Raw genomic sequence first — 20354 nt, forward strand, 5'->3', positions numbered from 1 at the left:
GGTAGCTTGTTCCAGGTCTTGGCTGCAATGTGGGAGAACGCTCTTCCGCCTCCTCTGGCTCTTTGGATGCGTGGGGTTTCAGCCAGTGTGAGGTTGGAAGATCGGAGGTTTCTTTTGGGTGTGTGGAAATGTATTCTGTCGTTGAGGTATTTGGGTCCGCTGTTGTGTAGGCATTTGTAGGCGTGGATGAGGATTTTGAAGGTGACTCTCTTCACCACGGGGAGCCAGTGGATTCTCTGCAGTAGTTGGCTGATGTGTTCGTGCCGGGGGATGCCTAGGATGAGTCTGGCCGCGGTGTTCTGTATTGTTTGGAGTTTGCAGAGTAGGGACTTGTTTATGCCGGCGTAGAGAGTGTTTCCATAGTCCAGTCTGCTGGTGATGAGTGCTTAGGTGACTGTTTTTCCTGATTCGGGCGGGGATCCATTTGAAGGTATTACGAAGGGTGCGGAGGATGTTGAAGCAGCTGGATGTGATGGAGTTAACCTGTCTGTTTATGGCAAGAGTTGAGTCGAGTACGATGCCAAGGTTTTTGGCGTGGTCGAAGGGGGAAGCTGGGTTTCTGAGGGTGGTGGGCCACCAGGTGTTGTCCCATGCTGAGGAGGTGGTTCCAAGGACGAGGACTTCTGTCTTCTCTGTTTTGAGTTTTAGGCAGCTGTTGGTTATCCAGACTGCCACATCTTGCATTCCTTTCTGGAAGTTGAGTTTGCGGTGGTGGGGTCTCTGGTGAGGGAGAGGATGAGTTGGGTGTCGTCGGCATAGGATAGGATGTTGAGGCCGTGTTGCCGGACGATGGCTGCGAGGGGGGCCATGTAGATGTTGAAGAGGGTCAGGCTCAGAGATGACCCCTGTGGGACTCCGCAGATTATATCTGTGCGGGCGGAGAGGAAGGGTGGTAGTCTGATCCTTTGGCTTCTTCCAGTGAGGAATGATCGGATCGAGTCCAGGGCTGTTCCTTGTATGCCAGAGTCATGCAGTCTGGCGATTAGTGTGCGGTGAGAGACGGTGTCGAAGTCTGCGGATAGGTCGAGTAGGATGAGGGCTGCGGAGTGGCCTTGGTCCAGAAGGGAGCAGATATCGTCTATGGTGGCTAGTAGGGTGGTCTCTGTGCATTGGTTGCTGTGGAATCCAGACTGGGACGGGTCGAGGACGTCGTTCTCTTCGAGGAATTGCTTCAGTTCCCTGTTGACCGTTTTCTCTGCCACTTTGGCAGCGAAGGGGAGGAGCGAGATGGGCCGGTAGTTCTTGAGTTCGGTGGGGTCGGCCGTGGGCTTCTTGAGTAGAGGTCTGACTTCTGCGCATTTCCAGTTGTCTGGGAAGGTGCCTGTTGTGAAGGTAGTGTTGATGGTGTGTTGCAGTTCAGGTGCAATGGCGTCTACGGCTTTGTGGTAGATGTGCGGGGGCAGGGGTCGTGGGGGCCCATGAATGGATGCCTTTCATGGTCAAGACAGTGTCTTCTGTTGTGATCTGTGTCCAGTTGGGGATGGTGGGCTGACTGGAGTTTCAGGCAGGGGGGCGGCTGTGGCGTCTTGTGGGTGGTCGGTGAAGTTATCGTAGGGAGTTCTGTTCTAGAGGTGGAAGTAGGTTCCCTGCTTGTCACAGAGGTCTTGAGACGGGGTGATGTCTGTGGCTTCACTGCGTGGGTTGGTGAATTCCTGGATGACACTGAAGAGTTCCTTGGAGCTGGTGGAGTTGGCGAGGATTTTGTTGTGGATGAAGTTCATTTTGGTAGTTCTGATTTGGTAGTGGTAGTCGATCATGGTGTCCTTGTAGGTGGAGTCATTGTCGGTTGCCTTGGACTTCCTCCAGTTCTTCTCGAGTCGTCTACAGTTGGGCCTGGCTTCTTGGAAATCGGTGGTGAACGAGGCCGCTTTCCTGGGGCGCTGTTTGCCGGGGTTGCATAGCGGGGCGAGCTTGTCAGCACAGTTGGAGATCCAGGTGTTGAGGTCTCTGGCTGCGGTGTTTGCGTCGGATGCCCTGAGGTGGTTATATCGGGTGAGGGTGGTGTTTAGTTGTTCATCGGTAACCTTGCTCCAGTTCCTTCATGGAGGGCGAGGGCCTGGTTTTGACACCTTGGGTCTGTCGATGGTGAAGTGGACGCAGTGGTGGTCGGTCCATGGTGGTTGTGTTGTGTGGCTGAAGTGGACGCTATTGCCTGCAGCGAAGATGGGGTCGAGGGTGCGTCCTGCTCTGTGCCTCGGTCTAGTGACGAGTTGGTTGAGTCCAATTTTGGAGAGGTTGTTGTGAAGGGTGGTGGAGTTGGGGTCGCTGGGGTTGTCAAGGTGGAAGTTGGGGTCTCCCATGAGTATGTAGTTCATAGATTCGATGGTGTGGGGTGTTGTGAAGTCAGTGATGGTGGTGGTGAAGGGAGTCCGGGTGCCGGGCGGTCTGTAGATGAGGGTACCTCGGAGTGTGGTGTTGGGGCTGGTCTGGATCTGGAAGTGCATGTGTTCTGTGGAGGGGAAGGTTTCGCTGGAGGTGGTGAGGCCGAGGGCGCTCTTGTGGACGATGGCGAGGCCCCTTCCCGGGTTGTTGGGGTGGTCCTTCCTCTGGATTTTGCATCCATCGGGGTGGCAGTGCTAATGTCAGGGCGGAGGAGGTGTTGGTCCATGTATCAATGAAGAAAGCGATGTCGGGCGTGAGAGAGTCGAGTAGGTCCCAGATTTCTGTGGCGTGTTTGTGTATGGAGCAAACGTTGAGGAGGATGCAGTTGAGGGTGTGGTCGGTGCTGGTGTTGCTTGCGTAGGGGCGTGGGGTGGTAATGAATGTCCAATGGCAGTCGAGGCAGGAGAACTGGCCATGGGTCGTGTTCGGTGAGGCGCTGTTGGCATTTTCTGTGCGTCCCGGGGTTGAGTGCGCGGAGTGCGGCAGGGTCGTAGTGGCGGATGATGGTAGAACCCAGGTTCCTGGCGCTGGTCGCGGTCGGGTCGCAGACTGGCAAACAGGCTTGCCTTAGGCAAGCTGCACGACCGCGCAGCAGCTGCCATTAACTAGGGGAGGGGGAGGGACAGCAGCTGGGAGGCGGGGAGGGGGCTTGTGCAGGAGGCGGGGCCACAGGGGCAGCAGCAGGTGGGAAGGGAGCAGGGAGAGGTGGGCACAGGGAAAGGGCTAGCAATGACCAGGGCTGACACAGAGGAACTAAATAAAATACAAAAAATCAAAAGGACACAGAAGTACCAACAATGACAATGGGCTTAACACTGATGCACCGAATAAAATCAAAAGGCACAGGCAGTACCACCGGTGACAGGCGGAATCAGGCAGAGCACACACAGAGGTGTGTGCTGGTAGTGATCTCAAACACCTCCTTGGAGGGGGCAGGAGGGACCAGCGGCGAGGCAAGCTGAGCGGAGCTGCGGGGAGAGAGTAGGCCTGAGACCAGGGTCAAAGTTCTCACTAGCGCTCCCCCGCAGCGGCCACCATAGACATGTAGTAAGGCAAGGGGCAGTGCAAATCACTGCCTCGTCTTACTCTGTGCCAGGGAGGCATTCCATGGGCCTTGCTTGTTTCCCCATGCTACACCCATGGATTTTGATGCTGCCCCCGATTTACAAGATCATGTAATCTGGGGAGGTGCCATGTCCTTACACCTCCAGAGGTGAGGCATTCTTGTTCTTTTCCATTTCTATCTGCGCTGAATTCCGCAGCACACTTAGAAAGAGGAAAACGCTTCTTAGGATTGTTTTTGTGCACAAAAACAATCCTGCCGACAACACAGGCCCTCTTGCACCATGTCTCAAGGGTGCCTGCGTTGGTGCTAGGCAGCCGAAACGGCACCAGTGCAGGGAGAAAGGACAGGTGTGCAGTCTATTGCATAAATATTAACCCCGGACGTAGTACTCCGCTTCGCCCACGGAGTGTACATAGCACTGCCTGCTTCGCGGTTTACGAAGTAGGCGTAGCAGGCAGCGCTACGCACACGCCAGGGCGAGAAATGCGCATGCGCGGGCGTCCATGCATGCGCAATTGTGAAAAGAAGTTGCCGGCAAAGAGGAAGAGGGAGCCCAGGGACGCCGCACTGCAGGTAAGGCATTTTCTCTTATTTCTTTATCATAGTTTAACTTATTTTAAAAGGAGGTCGGGTGTGAGGCGGGCGGCGCGTAGTGGGGCTATGTGGAGCACGCGAGTGTGCGTAGATTTGACCACACTACGCGATGCGCCACGTAGCCCCACTACGCCCACTACGCCCAGGGTTAATAAATATGGTGCCTTCCTGCCCTTTCACTTTGGCGTAGGGAAGTGTAGCAAGGTGACCTGCTGTGCTGCCCTAACCCAAATCCTTGTAAATAAGGGCCTATGTGTATAGTGCAAGTACACTTAGTGCAAGTGTGCCTGCAATGGTACATTACATGGAGGACCTTGGGTTCCATTTTGGGAAGCCCAGGTCTGCATGGTTAAGAGATAGGAATAGAAGAATCCCCCCAGACAGATTTGTGTATTTCTGCATTCCTGTAAGCTGGATGGGATATACATTGGAGGAATGGAGATAGAGACTCCTAATTTACACTTCAAAAGGCTGCTCTTCAAATCAGTGATAAATCACAAGGAAGGGGCCTGGACACATCCCATGAAGGAGATGGGGGCTGAAAAGGGAATCATAAAGAGTGGAGTTGGGTGCCCGGGATCAACGCTTTGATGCACATATCACTGTGGCTGACATTTAGGTGTGAACTTTAGTCACTCCTATGGCCTGTGTTGTGGGACAATCAGCTTCTGAGCCTTGCCTGCTGTGATAGACAGCCTTTCAAGAGGAAAGAAGAACAAGGAAGTGCACACTTCAAAAGAAGCAGAACCCCAACATAAAACTTCAAAACCTCAAACCCTAAATCACATTTATTGTCTGGAAATGGACTATAAGAAGGGGGGGTTGAGACCCCAACCTTTGTAATCTGCCAAGCAGCCAGACAAGCTGTGTGAGAAGGGGAAGTTATGAAAGACTTTTCCCTGTGATCATGGCTGGGGAGAGGGGCCTGATAGTCTCACTGCTGGGTGAGGGGACATCACCCAGGGAAAAGCAAACTCACCTGCCCTGCACCTAACTTCTTTCCAAGAGCAGTGTGTTCTGTGATGAAGAGGAGAGCACGGAGGGAGCAAGGTCCATTGGGGATCCCTACCAAGAGGGCTCTCTGAGCAAGATGTGAGGAAATACCTGTGCATCGATTGGGTTGTTGCCTGTTTACAGGAGCAATCTGGCAATCCCCGTACGCCAGGCAAGGGGCGTGGTGAATTGAGCAGCACTGTTCAATTTATTGTTGTCAGATCATTGAGACTTGCATCTACCTCAATAAATGACCCTACATGCCAGGAGTGGCTATCATGGTGTGGGCAATTGCACAGGAGGAGTCTGCATCTAGGCTGGGAAGTACAGTGGCAACCCCATATGCTGGAAGAGGCTGCTGGTACCAACATTGCCAGAAGTTCAGTTTGTTGCCTTGAAAGAAAATTGCCACTGTAACCGGTGAGTCAAGACCTGCCCCTGACTAATCCCCCAAAGACCATGAAGGACGCCACAGGAGACGTCACATCCTTATTGGGCTCTGTTCATGGGGCTGGTGGATCGAATATCCCCCCCACCAGTGTGCAGAAGAGTGACTTACCTCATCTTCGCGAATCCAATCGCCTGGAAACGGAGGCAGTGCCGCTCGAGAGAGCCTGCACCTGCCAGATACAGTTGCGTAAACCACAAGCAGCCTGGCTTCTCCAAAGAAGATCAGGACTTGTGAGCACCTGCAGAGATGGCACCTCTGAAAGCTTCCATAATAGCAGGAGCAGGTAAGACTTGAACTGGGCCTGTGGGGCCCCATCTGACACGCTGCTGAAGGTGCTGTGGCACCATAGACACTTTTGACTATTTGTTAAAGAGTCAAAGGGGAACTCTTGAGTATGGCCTACTAATGAGCATTCCCTGGATGCGGACACCAGCCAAAGTAGAATAACCCCAACCATTTTACAAGAAAGAGGGCAGGACAGGGATTGTAGTATTATATATGGACGTCATTACTCCTGTGAACATGTAGAGTTAGAAATAAATTACTTATTTTTCTTATGAAAGTAAGTATTTGACTAGATAGTTATTTACTGATAGTACTGTGTGCCCTTTCAGTTATGAGTTGTGTTCACTCACCTGTATCTACACCCCTTCCACCGAGGTAGTATTTGACTGCTCGTCCACAGCTATCACTGAGAGTCAAGTGAAGATGGTACTTGGCCCAGTTGCTCAGGATCCACAGTAGGTTTGGCCCTGAGACATCAGCAGTAAAAGGCCTCAACCACTACAGTGGGGCCCAGTAGCCCCTGCGTTCTCCTTGGCACTCTGAAAGGGGTTCTGACAATACATATATGCACATGACACTTGTTAAGGTTGTATTGACTAGAGGGAGTCCCTCTATATAAATGCCCATATGTGCACAGTAGCAGTAATATTTGATATGTTATGAAGTGCACAGTTGTCTTGTGGCTAAGTCTGCAAATGTCATCATGACATTTCTTAGAGTTTTTGTAGCAGGCATAAACTCTTCTATATATGTACCTATATGTACACAGATTCAGCAATTATTTTCCTTCCTCTATGAATGTATCCATCCATCCATGAACACCACCCACACTTGAACCATTTCATCAATCCACAAATACCACATGCCCTCAAACTAATCCATCTATCTATCCACCCAAAGGCATCACTCACGTTCAAACTATCCATCCTTTCATCCACCCTCAAACCAATCCATTAAGCCATCTACGCTCATCACCACCACCCTTAAACTAATCCACCCAAGGAGAGAAACCACCCTCCCTTCAACCCATCCATCCATTCATTATTCTGTGCATCAATTCACCCATCCTTGCATCCACTAACCAATCGATCCATCATCTGCCTATGTACTCATCCCGCCATCTATCAATCCAACTATCCTGCCAACCAACCATCTGCAAGACCCACCCCTAAACCAATGCATTCATCCGACAGTGCACCCTCCCTTTCACTCTACCTAATGTCTGTTCCTTCCAGCAGGCTTCTAGACTCTAGCAAGTTTATCTAGATATGCAGTCACCGCCTCTGTCGCGCACCCTGTCACCCTTCTCCACATTTAATCCACATGATAGTCCACGGAGGATTGAAAAGTTTGTTCTTAAAGGGAGCTTTCCCTCCTCTGCTCACCAGCTAGACTCTATTCGATCATTAGTCTTAACAGTAGCAATTTATAAACAAACTGCTCTGAACTTGTTGGACTCACAATACTCATTATTTGACCAACCGAGAAACAGTTCTTTTCAATTCAACCTAATTTATAAATAGAAAAAAACGTGTTTCTTGTTTTTTGGTCTAAACACTCTCTGTTTGAGAAAGACTTCTTGTGGACTGTACAAAAACCCTATAATGGGTTTACAGCCAGCCTCCTTCCTCCCATTGGTTGGATCTCTTGTTGCTCATGTGTGGAAATGTGGATTTTCCTGGTCAGTTATGTCCCCTATCTTGGACCCCAACGGTTCTATATGCATGTTACAAGTACATATATGTTCCCTCCAGTTCCAGTTTCTAAGACGCAAACATATGTGTGTCTACCGTCAACATGTTCTCTGTCAGATCCGCCATCAATGGGCTGGATATTCGATTCCTAAGTATAAAAGGCCACCGACTTTATATGGCTAAGTTACTCCATTTTTACAGTTCAGGCGAGTAGGCCCGATTCTGTCCTCAAAGCCTTTCCCTGCTCTCTGTCTCTGACAGCTTCAGCTTGAGCTCGCATCTGTATCCATGAACTTTGTCCTACTCCCTGTGCAGCTAACGGTGCCTGCCTCGGCCAGTTTTCGCCTGTCTGCCAAGAAGTTGTATTTCACCTTCGAATTATCTATTCTGCTCTTCAGCCGATGCATTCCTGCCTAGTAGCTTAAATAAACATTCTTCCAGTTACCAAGCAAAAGGCCCGGCTTCTCTGTCTTCATGCAAGTGATTCATAGCCCTGTTGCCATGGAAAGTTTCTATCCCTCGCATCTCATATAGACACTTAGACGCTTGTACACGCACATAGTCAGTATAGAATAGATTCTGTCCGAGAGTCTCTTCCTTGTGGATAACATAGTTCTTTAAACATAGGATGTTAGATATGATTTGGGATTAGGATGACTTGACCCCAGACTTCTCGTCTCCACATGTAGAGCTAAATGTCAAGTTCCCTTCACCCCCTAGTTACACGTCAATTACACGTCATGCTGCCGCGCGCGCATCTATGCCAAGTATTATCTTATAGATCCACCTATGTCTGATAATTCTAACCAATCATGTTTCTTTTATTCCTTATTACGCCTAGTTTCGATTATGTCACTGTTACGTTACTTTTCTTATCAAATGTTACGCCTTCTACATTCGTTTCATTGTAATGCACTTATTATAAAAATGTATGTCTGTTAATAAGTTATTGTACTTCACTTCCTGAACCTTCTTGGTGACGGAACCTGAAGGCCGCTACTCGAGTAGGCCATTTTGGAATAAAGCCCATTCAGAAACCTCTTATACCACGGATTCTGCCTCTTGTTATTTTGAGCTATTTTACTTTATTTTAAGATTCCGCATAAAATTCAGTCCGGTATTTTATTTACCACATAATGGCGCCCGAACAGGGACACTTTCTCATCTCACGCGCCGGCGGTGCGTTGCAGGCCCGGTCTCCTGCCACAGCTGGACGGACCATAAACGCGTACCAGCAGGATTTCCTGTAAGCTCCCTCCGGTCAAGCGGGGGCGACTGAGGCTGCGATCAACCCAGACGAGGCGGTGAGAAGTGCGAAGTATCCCGACCAGAGCCTAGCTGAGAGAGCAAGATCCGAGGTATACAGAGGCCCACCAGGTTTTCCGAAAGCCCGACGTCCAGAGGGTCCGCTGTCCGCAGTTATCGAGTCCTGTCCCTTCTCTGAGGCCTTCCGTTTCAAGGAGCTACTCGGTGAGTACCATCGCCGGGGAGGCGTGTTGACGCGCACATAGGTTGTGCCGGTCAAGACGGATTTGGGTACACAAATCCGGTCTGCACTGTTTAGCAGTGTATATGTACTGTTTAGCAGTATATCAAGTATTCCGAAGTATTCAGTTATTGTCAAGAATTCAGCGTGGTGATTAGTTAAGTAGACTGTCATCATTGTCGTCCATTATTAAATGTTTAATGTTTAATGTTTAAAGTATTCAGAAAATGTCTTGCATATTGTGGTATGAATGACTGTTCATTGTTCACTGTTCATTATTGTGTTTCTCGTATTAAGTAAGTTCAAGAGTAAGTATCAGACCAGTTGTAAATATGCCGCTCTTCTCGAAGTTAAGACAGATTACCACCAGAAAAGGGGTGCTTGAAGAAGCAGTTCCTATTCCTCCTAGGGACACTCCAGGACATTTCATGTACCATAGACATGGCATAGATGCCATATTGTTTCTTGATCTATGGGTAGATTATACCAAGGGATTACCGGAAAGTCAAAGGTGGCCCGCAACGGGAACCTGGGATGCAGAGTGCATCATGAAAGTGGAGGAAGAGTTATGGAAAAGAAAGGTCAGACAGTCACAGAAAGACGCCGTTGAGTTATGGCGTAAAGAATCTCATAGACGAACAGAAAAAGCACGTAGACAAGAAGAGAGGAGTAAAGAAAGTTCAAATAAAGTTCAAGAAAATCTATTAATTGAGGAAGGTATCCGAGTGAAATCAGAACAAGTGAATAGACAAAGAAATGCTCTTATGAATGGTATGTATCCCCTTCTAGCCGAAGGACTACCTAAGGCTGTTACGGAGGTGCCAAAAGACTTGCCACCCCCATTATTTCCAATTAAGGTACATCCAAAGGGGCATCCCAGAACCGCAGAAGACGTTTTTCTTTCCTCATATCTAGACGACGCAGCTCCCGAGTATGCTAACGCCACACCACACAGACCGTCTGGTGTAGGGGTTCAACGTCAGGATCAGGTATCTGTCCCCGTGCAACAGCAAGTCCCGACACCAGCTTCGGCAAGCACATCTGTTTCCGCATCTGTCTCCGCAGTCGACTCTACAGGGGTATCGACACCCATAGTTGCTGTGTCACGTTCAACGAATCCATTCACACCCGACGCCCCAGATGGGGCCACGGGAGGTGCTAGCAGTACTTTCACACCACCTAGAATAAATAAACTTGTTTTCCAAGAGTCAGCGCATTCACGTACACCAAAATTCGTAAGTGAACGTACGCTTAAGGAACTCCTTGTAAATTGTAGATATGACCCGGTGGTTGGTAAAGAGGATGAAATGGTCCTGGCATCATTACGTATCAGGCGAGCCGCAGAGTATTTAGCAAGGTTACCAGGGATGATTACGCATCTAGATAACATATATCATTTTGTTCAAACAGGACGAGATCCAGGATGTATTAACAGAGCTATGGAATTCCAGAAAGTAGAAATACAGGGGGAACTGTTACGTTTCCTCATAAACTGTGTAATCAGAAATCAAGATCGTCCGGGGGTAGACCCGAATGCAATGCTTACTCTTACAAGATGGAGTCAGAATATATCAGAAGGGAGACACGATAAGCAAAATTGTATAATAGCCATGTGCCGAAAAATACGTAAAGAAATAGAGCGTATTCATGAAGAGAGATTGGGAACAGACGAGTTTGAGCAAGATGAAGTGTCCGAATCAGAGAATTCCGCAAGACAGTCAGAAACCATAGCCTATGTAGGCAGAGGAAGATCCTGTGAAAATACTAGATGTTTTTCTGATCCGATACACTCTACGCGTCCAACAATAATAAATATGAAATCTCCCGAACATTCGTTTCAAGCCGCAGATAAAATACTACGAGAACGAAGGGGTTACCACCTCCTCGATTCCATGGATGAGCAAGAATTAGCCAGATCAGCCGTTCACTGGATCGTTAGTCCTGAAAAATACGGTGATGAGACCGTAGCACACACGTTTCTCAATCTCAGTACAGATGAACAACGTTTAGCTGGAATCTATATGATTCAGCAACTCCTCATATTATATAAGAGCCAACATGCTGATCCTGGTCCTTTACCTGATATATTAACGGAACTACTCACGAACAGATGGAGAGGTTCTAGTAACAAATTAATTAAAGAGATATTAGTGTCACGTAAACAGTATGTCCTTTTTGTAAATCCAGATTCTCTCTCCCTGCCCCGCAGAGAAAGAGTATCGTACTATATGGATAGACAAAATCCTTTACGAGAAGTGCACCCAATAAAAGGCGAAGACAATGAGTTTCACCGTGTATTTGTTTACACACCCATATCAAAAATGGAATTATTAGAAATGAAGAAAGTAGTACCTAGCCATGACAAAGACCCAGCGGGTTTCCACCGAGAAATTAAAGACATGTTACTGATGGGAGAGTACACCTTTCCTGATATTATGACGATATTAAAGGTGCTTTTGCCTGCTGGCATTTATGAAAAACTGAAAGAAAAAGAGTGGGAAGTGGGTGATCAAAAGATAGACTGGACAGCATTAGCAGAGGAAGAAAGGGGCCGAACTGCAGGTTCGGGGCTCGGGGATAAAGTTAAACTGTTACCAGGTTTACTAGTACAGGTACTGCCACGTTTATTAACTACAAAAAAGGAAGATTGGGGTGCAATCACAGCCTGCAAACAAAAGCAAGATGAAGACACAAGCGATTATTATGCTCGATTTGAAAAATGTTTTGGTATAAATAGTGGTATAAAAGCAAGTAGTGACTCATATCCACATTTATTTGTGACAAAATTAGTGGAAAATGCATTACCTCCAGTAAAGAATAGAATATTGAAATTTGAGAGTACCTGGCAAAGTAACACTCCGTCGCAAATGCTACAAATGTTACAGTATCATCACAATAGAATTAGGGATGAACAAGAACACGAGCATAGACGCATGAAGGATACAAAAATGAAGATGCTAGTTTCTCAGACAGTACCAGCAGATGGTCACAAAAAGGGTGTGACACATTCTGGTGATTCTGCAGTTCCTGTAAAAGGAACCTGCAATTACTGTAAACAACTGGGCCATCATGTACACGATTGTCCAGTCCTGAAACGTAATATAGCTACAGGCATTACAAAAGAGAGACCACGATTAGTTAGACAAGATCAGAATGAACAAGGAGCTATGCTGCATGGACAGTCCGTGCCAGTTCAGCAACAGTCTAGGCCAGCCGCACAACAGTCCATACAGTTCGTGCCAGCTGCACCACCGTTGCCTGCTACTGCCACACAAGTAACTTCACGACAAATGTATCAGACTGCACAGTATGAATACCCTGAGTATCAGCGTTACGCATGAACCAGCCTAGAGAGGGAAGTTGACTTACCGCTTATCGAGATTCCGGTAGATCAAGAAGGACCTTATGTACATAGTGAATTATTAGGTCAAGATAGAAAATTCTTACTCGATACAGGGGCAAGTCGAACAACCATAAAACGTAGTGAAGTTCCAGGGGCACCCCTCTCAGGCTCTCAAAATGTTTCCCTTGGTTTTTCAGGAAAACCTATTGTTAATGAAGTATCACAGCCTCTACCACTTACGATAGGACCCTTGACACGAACTACAGACTTATTGCTTACTAAATCATGCCCAGAAAATCTGTTAGGAATTAAAACTCTGAAAGCACTAGGAGCCATAATATGTTGTTCTCCGGAAGGAGTAAGATTGTTTTTACGTGATTTTAAAGGTCACTATGTGTCTAGAGACATGGATCCCCGACTACAGACTTTACCAGTACATCTATGGGCACAAGGCCCTACGGATGTTGGCTGCATGAACATTACACCCTATCGAGTTACATTGAAAGCAGGAGTGGTACTACCACGAATGCGACAATACAAGTTACCGCATGATGCTGTAGTGGCTTTGTTGAAAATCATTGATGAGCTAATTGCCCAGGGAGTAGTTGTAGAAACAGACTCCAATGTATGTAATTCACCGATAATTCCGATTCTTAAACGAACTGATCCTACTGCTCCGCCAGTGTACCGATTGGTTATTGATTTACGTGAACTAAACAAGTGTATTGTACCACAATTCCCTGTGGTCCCTGATATATCATCATTGTTAACAGCAATTGATTCCGAAGCAACATTTTTTACTGTAATTGATCTCAAGAATGCCTTTTTCAGCGTCCCAATAGATCCGGAAAGCCAATACTTGTTCGGATTCAGTTTAAATGGGCGCAGTTTTAAATTCTCACGCGCTCCCCAAGGATTTACAGAAAGCCCCAGCATCTACAGCCAAGCACTGAAACGAGAACTTGACAGTATCCACATGCCAGTCAATACAGCACTGCTTCAATATGTCGATGATCTGCTGATCACCGCGAGAAGCGAGCCAGAATGTGAAAAAGCTTCTCTGACAGTTTTACATTTCCTAGCCGACAAGGGGCACAAGGTGTCCCCTTCTAAGCTGCAATTCTGTGTTCAGCGAGTTATTTATCTTGGTCACTCGCTGTCCAAGGAGGGAAGGCAGCTTACACCAGATCGCATCCAGTTAATTGCTAACATGTCAATACCCAAGACACAAAAGGAGGTGCGAGCTTTCATAGGCCTCACTTCATATTGTAGGCAATGGATCCCTCAGTACGCATTTCTAGCAAAACCACTCATTCAGTTAACCACACAGGAGGCAGCCACATCGACTGTTCTCCCTTGGACTCAGGAACATACACAAGCTTTTGAAAGCCTAAAGGAAGCTTTATGTCAAGCACCTGTTTTAGCAACACCATGTTATAGCAAACATTTTACACTCTTTGTTACAGAACGCGAAGGTACTGCCTTATCAGTACTCACTCAGGATCAAGCAGGATCACGCAAGCCATGTGCTTATTTTTCCAGTACATTAGATCCCGTAGCTCAGGCTTTGCCTGCATGTCTGAAATCAGTGGCAGCAACAGCTTTAGCAATCAGACAAAGCGATGCCATAGTTTTAGGACACCCATTGACAGTACAAGTACCACATGCAGTAGAGGTTCTTGTGAACCGAACACAAACACAACACTTGACCATAGCAAGACTTACTGGTTATGAACTGACATTGTTTCAACCACACATAGAGATCCGACGGTGTAATACATTGAATCCTGCTACACTATTACCTGTAATTGGAACAGACCCACTAGCTCATGATTGTGTTAAAATCATTGAAATAAAGACGAAACCTAGACAAGACTTGACAGACGTTCCATTGTTAGATCCAGACCTGACGTTGTATGTAGACGGATCGTGCATGAGAACAAATACAGGAGATTTAGTGGCCGCGTATGCAGTCACAACAGACACTGAAGTTATTGAGACAAATTGTATAGATACTTTGTCAGCCCAAGCAGCAGAACTTATTGCTCTAACACAAGCCTGTATTCAAGCCACAAATAAGAAAGTTAATGTATACACTGACTCACGTTATGCATTCGGAGTTGTACACGACTTCGGCGTGCTGTGGCGAGAGAGAGGTTATTTAACTTCCCATGGTGCCCACATTCAGCACGGACCCCTCATTCATGCTTTGTTAGACGCAATACATCTACCCACTGCTATATCGATTATGAAATGTAAAGCACACACGAAGGTTACTGATACCATTTCTCAAGGCAATGATTTAGCTGACAGAACAGCTAAACAGACTGCTCAGAATCGCACATTAGACATGACAAAGCCAATAGTTCAGACACCAACACAGTGTATGACGATTAAGGATCCCACACTTGACGTAATTGACATACAGACACATGCCACAGCAGAAGAAATAAAGAAGTGGACTGAACTAGGAGGGATCCAGACAGATCAAGGATGGATGACGAAGGAGAAATCTGTATGGTTTCTCCCTGATTCCATGGTTCAAGCGATTATAGCTACAGTTCACAGTCCAGCACATTTAGGAGAGAAGGCTATGCTAGACAGCATTCAGCACATTTGGTTTAACAAACATTTACGAGCAGCAGCTAAACAAAAAGTTCGTACCTGTATGATATGTTGTCAGTTTAATCCAGGAAAGAGTGTTCCCGTAGAGCAGGGTGGATTTCAGCCTCCTGACCATCCTTTTGAAGTCCTCCAGATGGATTATATTCAGATGGAACGTTGTCGAGGATTCAAATATGTCCTCGTAGTTGTCTGCGCTCTCTCCCGTTGGACAGAGGCGTATCCCGTATCAGATTACACTGCCCCGACTACTGCCAAGCAGCTAGTTCGAGAATTCTTCCCACGGTACGGTTTACCACGTGTTGTATATTCAGATAACGGCCAGCCTTTCTCATCCGAATTAATGAAACATGTCTCACTCTTGTTGGGATATCAGTGGAAATTCCACTGTGTCCGACACCCCGAGGCAGCAGGTCTCGTAGAAAGACATAACCAGACACTGAAAATCAAACTGTCCAAAATATGTAGAGAGAAAGGTGTCGACTGGATAGTAGCATTACCAGTTGCACTCTTTTACATGAGAATGGTAGCACACTCTAGAACAGGGCTATCCCCGTATGAGGTGATCTTTGGTAGACCACCGAATATGTGGGGGACGCCTATACCACGTAAAATAACTGATGTTGACTGTAATATGCTGACAGATTACCTGGCTTCCTTGATGTCTGCACTACAATCTTCTCGTTCACAGGTAGCTGCAGCCTTTCCTGACAACACTGAGGTGAAACCCCATGACGTGGTCCCTGGGGACTTTGTCCTGGTTCGGAATTTTGATAGGAAAAGCCAATTGGATCCTAGGTGGAAGTTGCCTAAGCAGGTCCTGCTGACGACCAGAACAGCTGTGAAGATCGAAGGACGGAAAGGATGGGTGCATTCCACCCATATAAAAAAATTTCATGGACTACCTTCAGATATAGACACTGTGCCCTGCACTCCCTCACAGACTGATTCAAACCTTCCTTTTGTTGAACAAAATGACTCTCAGTGCTATAAACAGAAACTCAGGTCCAGATCTAAACTGTCGGACGATTTGATTGTTTAAGTCCTCTCCAAGGTGAAGCGGTTGAATCTGTCCCGACATGTATCCCTTAGATCTGAATCATGTAGAGTCCCGAATCATAATGAAACGACAGGCGTATTGTAAATCACTGCGTAACCACTGTATTGTGACTTTATTAATTTTGTTTTCCTTGAGTTTTTTAATAGTTATTGCAAGTATATTGTTGCATATGTATTATCCTGTTTCTAAACGTGTTCTCAATATAACTGATGAACATTCTTTTAGTGACCTACCGCCACATGAGTTGTCCTATAGACTTGCGCTGCGCAATAACACATTCATTAGTATGTTACATCATTCCCATCAGACTAGTAATGCGACCAATTGTTGGGTGTGTGGCCGACTCCCTCCCTATCAGAATAACAAAGGAGTTATGCCATTCTTTCCACATCCGTTCACACACAATGGCTCCTGTGGAGCATGGTTCAGTTTATTAAATTCCATAGACCCAGACACAGCAGTTTATCAACAACATTGGATATGGGGAAATCTGAATCTAGTTTTATTCAAAGTCTGTCACCCTAATAAGGAGGGTCACCCCAGTAGAACAGGAACTGATTTAGAAAATGAAGTGTATAAATTAGGTAATTTTACACCTAATCTCATGATTCTGAATGTCAAATCCGAAGTCGAGCTAATTCTGCCCACTATGTCAGTATTTCCAGTTAAGGGTGAATTATGTGTAAGAAAAGTTGGTTCCATACACATGGGCCATAGCCAATGCGTTACTACAGTAGAATATAGTGATCAAGGTAAATCTTCATTTAGAGCTTCTCGCCATTCCTACTTCATATGTGGTCAGACTGCATATATGCGTCTACCTCTAGATTGGGATGGTACCTGTTACATAGCATTCCTTCTGCCACCTGTTTTTCTAGCTCCCCCTGATTATTATCGAAATGTTCATTTAGTACACAATAGAGAGCGAAGAGATCTCCCAGTTGTCGATTATACTGAAACGGCATGGGACAAGTATGTAGATTTCAATAAAGGTATCTTTCCCTATATAGGTACTATATCAAATAGTAAGCTGATACGCAGACTCACCAAGACTCTTGAAGCTGTAGTAAACGAGACTATAGCCGCCCTAGGCAATCTGACAGAGGAACAATCAGTGATGAGAATTGTTGTTCTCCAGAATCGTCTTGTCCTTGACGTCATCCTGGCCGATAGGGGCGGAGCCTGTAGGGTCATCGGATCCAGCTGCTGCATTTTCATACCAGAAAATTCGCCATCTGTATATAAAGCTATAACACGCCTTCATAAGATTGTAAGCCAGATACACGAGAATCCAGGCACTTGGACGTGGTCCGGGTGGTTTTGGAATGTGATATCAGCCTGGGGATGGAGAGTTCTATCCTTCCTAGGTATTGGCCTTCTTATGCTTTTCAGTTGTTGCACATGTCTGCAATGTGGACCAGCGATTTGTGGTCTGTGTGCCACATCGTGTATTCCACATCAAGGTTTTCGCTCAAAATCCCGGAAGAAGAAGGAAGAAGAAATGATGCTCCATGAGCAAATCGATGGAATGATGAAGATTGATGTCTCGTGAAGGGCAAGAAGGGGACAAGGAGGGAATGTGGAAATGTGGATTTTCCTGGTCAGTTATGTCCCCTATCTTGGACCCCAAAGGTTCTATATGCATGTTACAAGTACATATATGTTCCCTCCAGTTCCAGTTTCTAAGACGCAAACATATGTGTGTCTACCGTCAACATGTTCTCTGTCAGATCCGCCATCAATGGGCTGGATATTCGATTCCTAAGTATAAAAGGCCACCGACTTTATATGGCTAAGTTACTCCATTTTTACAGTTCAGGCGAGTAGGCCCGATTCTGTCCTCAAAGCCTTTCCCTGCTCTCTGTCTCTGACAGCTTCAGCTTGAGCTCGCATCTGTATCCATGAACTTTGTCCTACTCCCTGTGCAGCTAACGGTGCCTGCCTCGGCCAGTTTTCGCCTGTCTGCCAAGAAGTTGTATTTCACCTTCGAATTATCTATTCTGCTCTTCAGCCGATGCATTCCTGCCTAGTAGCTTAAATAAACATTCTTCCAGTTACCAAGCAAAAGGCCCGGCTTCTCTGTCTTCATGCAAGTGATTCATAGCCCTGTTGCCATGGAAAGTTTCTATCCCTCGCATCTCATATAGACACTTAGACGCTTGTACACGCACATAGTCAGTATAGAATAGATTCTGTCCGAGAGTCTCTTCCTTGTGGATAACATAGTTCTTTAAACATAGGATGTTAGATATGATTTGGGATTAGGATGACTTGACCCCAGACTTCTCGTCTCCACATGTAGAGCTAAATGTCAAGTTCCCTTCACCCCCTAGTTACACGTCAATTACACGTCATGCTGCCGCGCGCGCATCTATGCCAAGTATTATCTTATAGATCCACCTATGTCTGATAATTCTAACCAATCATGTTTCTTTTATTCCTTATTACGCCTAGTTTCGATTATGTCACTGTTACGTTACTTTTCTTATCAAATGTTACGCCTTCTACATTCGTTTCATTGTAATGCACTTATTATAAAAATGTATGTCTGTTAATAAGTTATTGTACTTCACTTCCTGAACCTTCTTGGTGACGGAACCTGAAGGCCGCTACTCGAGTAGGCCATTTTGGAATAAAGCCCATTCAGAAACCTCTTATACCACGGATTCTGCCTCTTGTTATTTTGAGCTATTTTACTTTATTTTAAGATTCCGCATAAAATTCAGTCCGGTATTTTATTTACCACACATGTTTGATCACTTCTTATTCAATGGCTTTCCTCTCTCATGTGTATCCCTCCCTTGAAGTATAGCTTCTTTACCATTCTTTTGCTTGGATGTTTTGTATGCTTCCACTGCTCACATTCATGAAACTATTTTTTTTCTTTTTCTTTCAGGATTTTATGAGAGTGAGCATGTTTTCCAGCTCTCTCCATCGCTTGCTGATTCCTGCCGAAAAACCAGGCACCCTGTGGGTCTCCATCTTTCTCTCTCACTCCTCCCGCCATCAGCTAATTCGCTTTTCGCACACCTCCCTGGCTTTACGTTTTTAATTTATTTTTGTTCCCCTAAACCCAGTCTCAAGTGATTTTGTAGCTCCATCGCCCCAGCCCACTCTCCTTGCCCCCAAACCTGCTGTCCGTGCTCCCCCCAGCCAACTCCTCCATGAATCTCCCACCCCTCGCAGTCCTTTATATAAAATATTTTTAATTGTATTTTTTGGGAGTGCCTCACCTGTTCCATTTGCTGCCATATTATCTGCATTAAAAAAAGTTTCACGCAAGTAAAATTTCATTTATTAATTTACTGATTCAAGAGAATAGAGCCCGGGTCATTCCACATGCGCATTCATGCTTGGTGAAGTTTGCGCCACATACATCATCATGCTTATGCTCGCACGCATCATCTCAAACGCATGCACATACGGAATAATGCATCCACCAGTAGGAGTCGCATCGTTGCACCTTTTTTCTTTTTTTTTGTTTGCGGATGTTGTACAGCACTAGCAAAAAGCATTGGCAAAGCCAAATAGGTCAGACAAAGGCGAGACCCATTGGCTTCAATAATGTTTATTTCCTAATGCCATGTGGTTCCTTGAATGCAACGCAGTGCAAAGTACAATCTAATATGAAGTATAATGCAGAAGAAAGCAACGTTCTGTGCCAGTTGGAAGATGAAGAACTCATAGTCTATTTAATACCCTGAAATGAGTTTAGAATACATAACTAACCCCTTCCCTCTTGCGGAGAAGTGCCTCTCACCGCCAGGCACTTCCAGACTCTTGGATGAATACCCAGGCCTGAACCTCGTAGGACAGATGCCATAGTGTAGAAATACTTCGCATTCAGTTTTCATCTACGGTTTTATTTCAAATCAATTCCTGTAACTTGGAGTATGTTGAGCTATATGAACATAATCTACAGTAGAACATCCAATCGCAGGTGTCGCACTCCTACACAAATGAAAAAATCGATTATACCATGTGTTGTGCCTTTTAGCCTGTTGGGAACTGTCTGCCGTTGTCGCATGAAACCAGACGCCACATTTCTATCCCAGAGAGAAAATAATAATTCACATTTCCATTCACAATGGAATCCATCAGAGCATATTAACTCTGACGAGTGTTGCAGTCTGCAATCTGCGCACTAATGGCATAAATCCTAGGTTCATTACACATCAGGAAAAATCAAATTTTTGGTGAAGCGTAAGGAACAAAATTGTTAAAATTCACGTGCGTGCAGGAAAGCAATCTATTGATTGGAAAGCACGCGGGCAGGGCGAGCGGCGCTGCAGGATTGTAGTGGTGCTGGGAGGGGACATTTGCAGGACGTATTATAAATGGGTGATTTAGGAGCTATAGTAGAACTAAACTAGCCCAT

Source organism: Triturus cristatus, chromosome 1_2 (genome assembly GCF_964204655.1).
Source record: "Triturus cristatus chromosome 1_2, aTriCri1.1, whole genome shotgun sequence".
Lineage (NCBI taxonomy): Eukaryota > Metazoa > Chordata > Amphibia > Caudata > Salamandridae > Triturus > Triturus cristatus.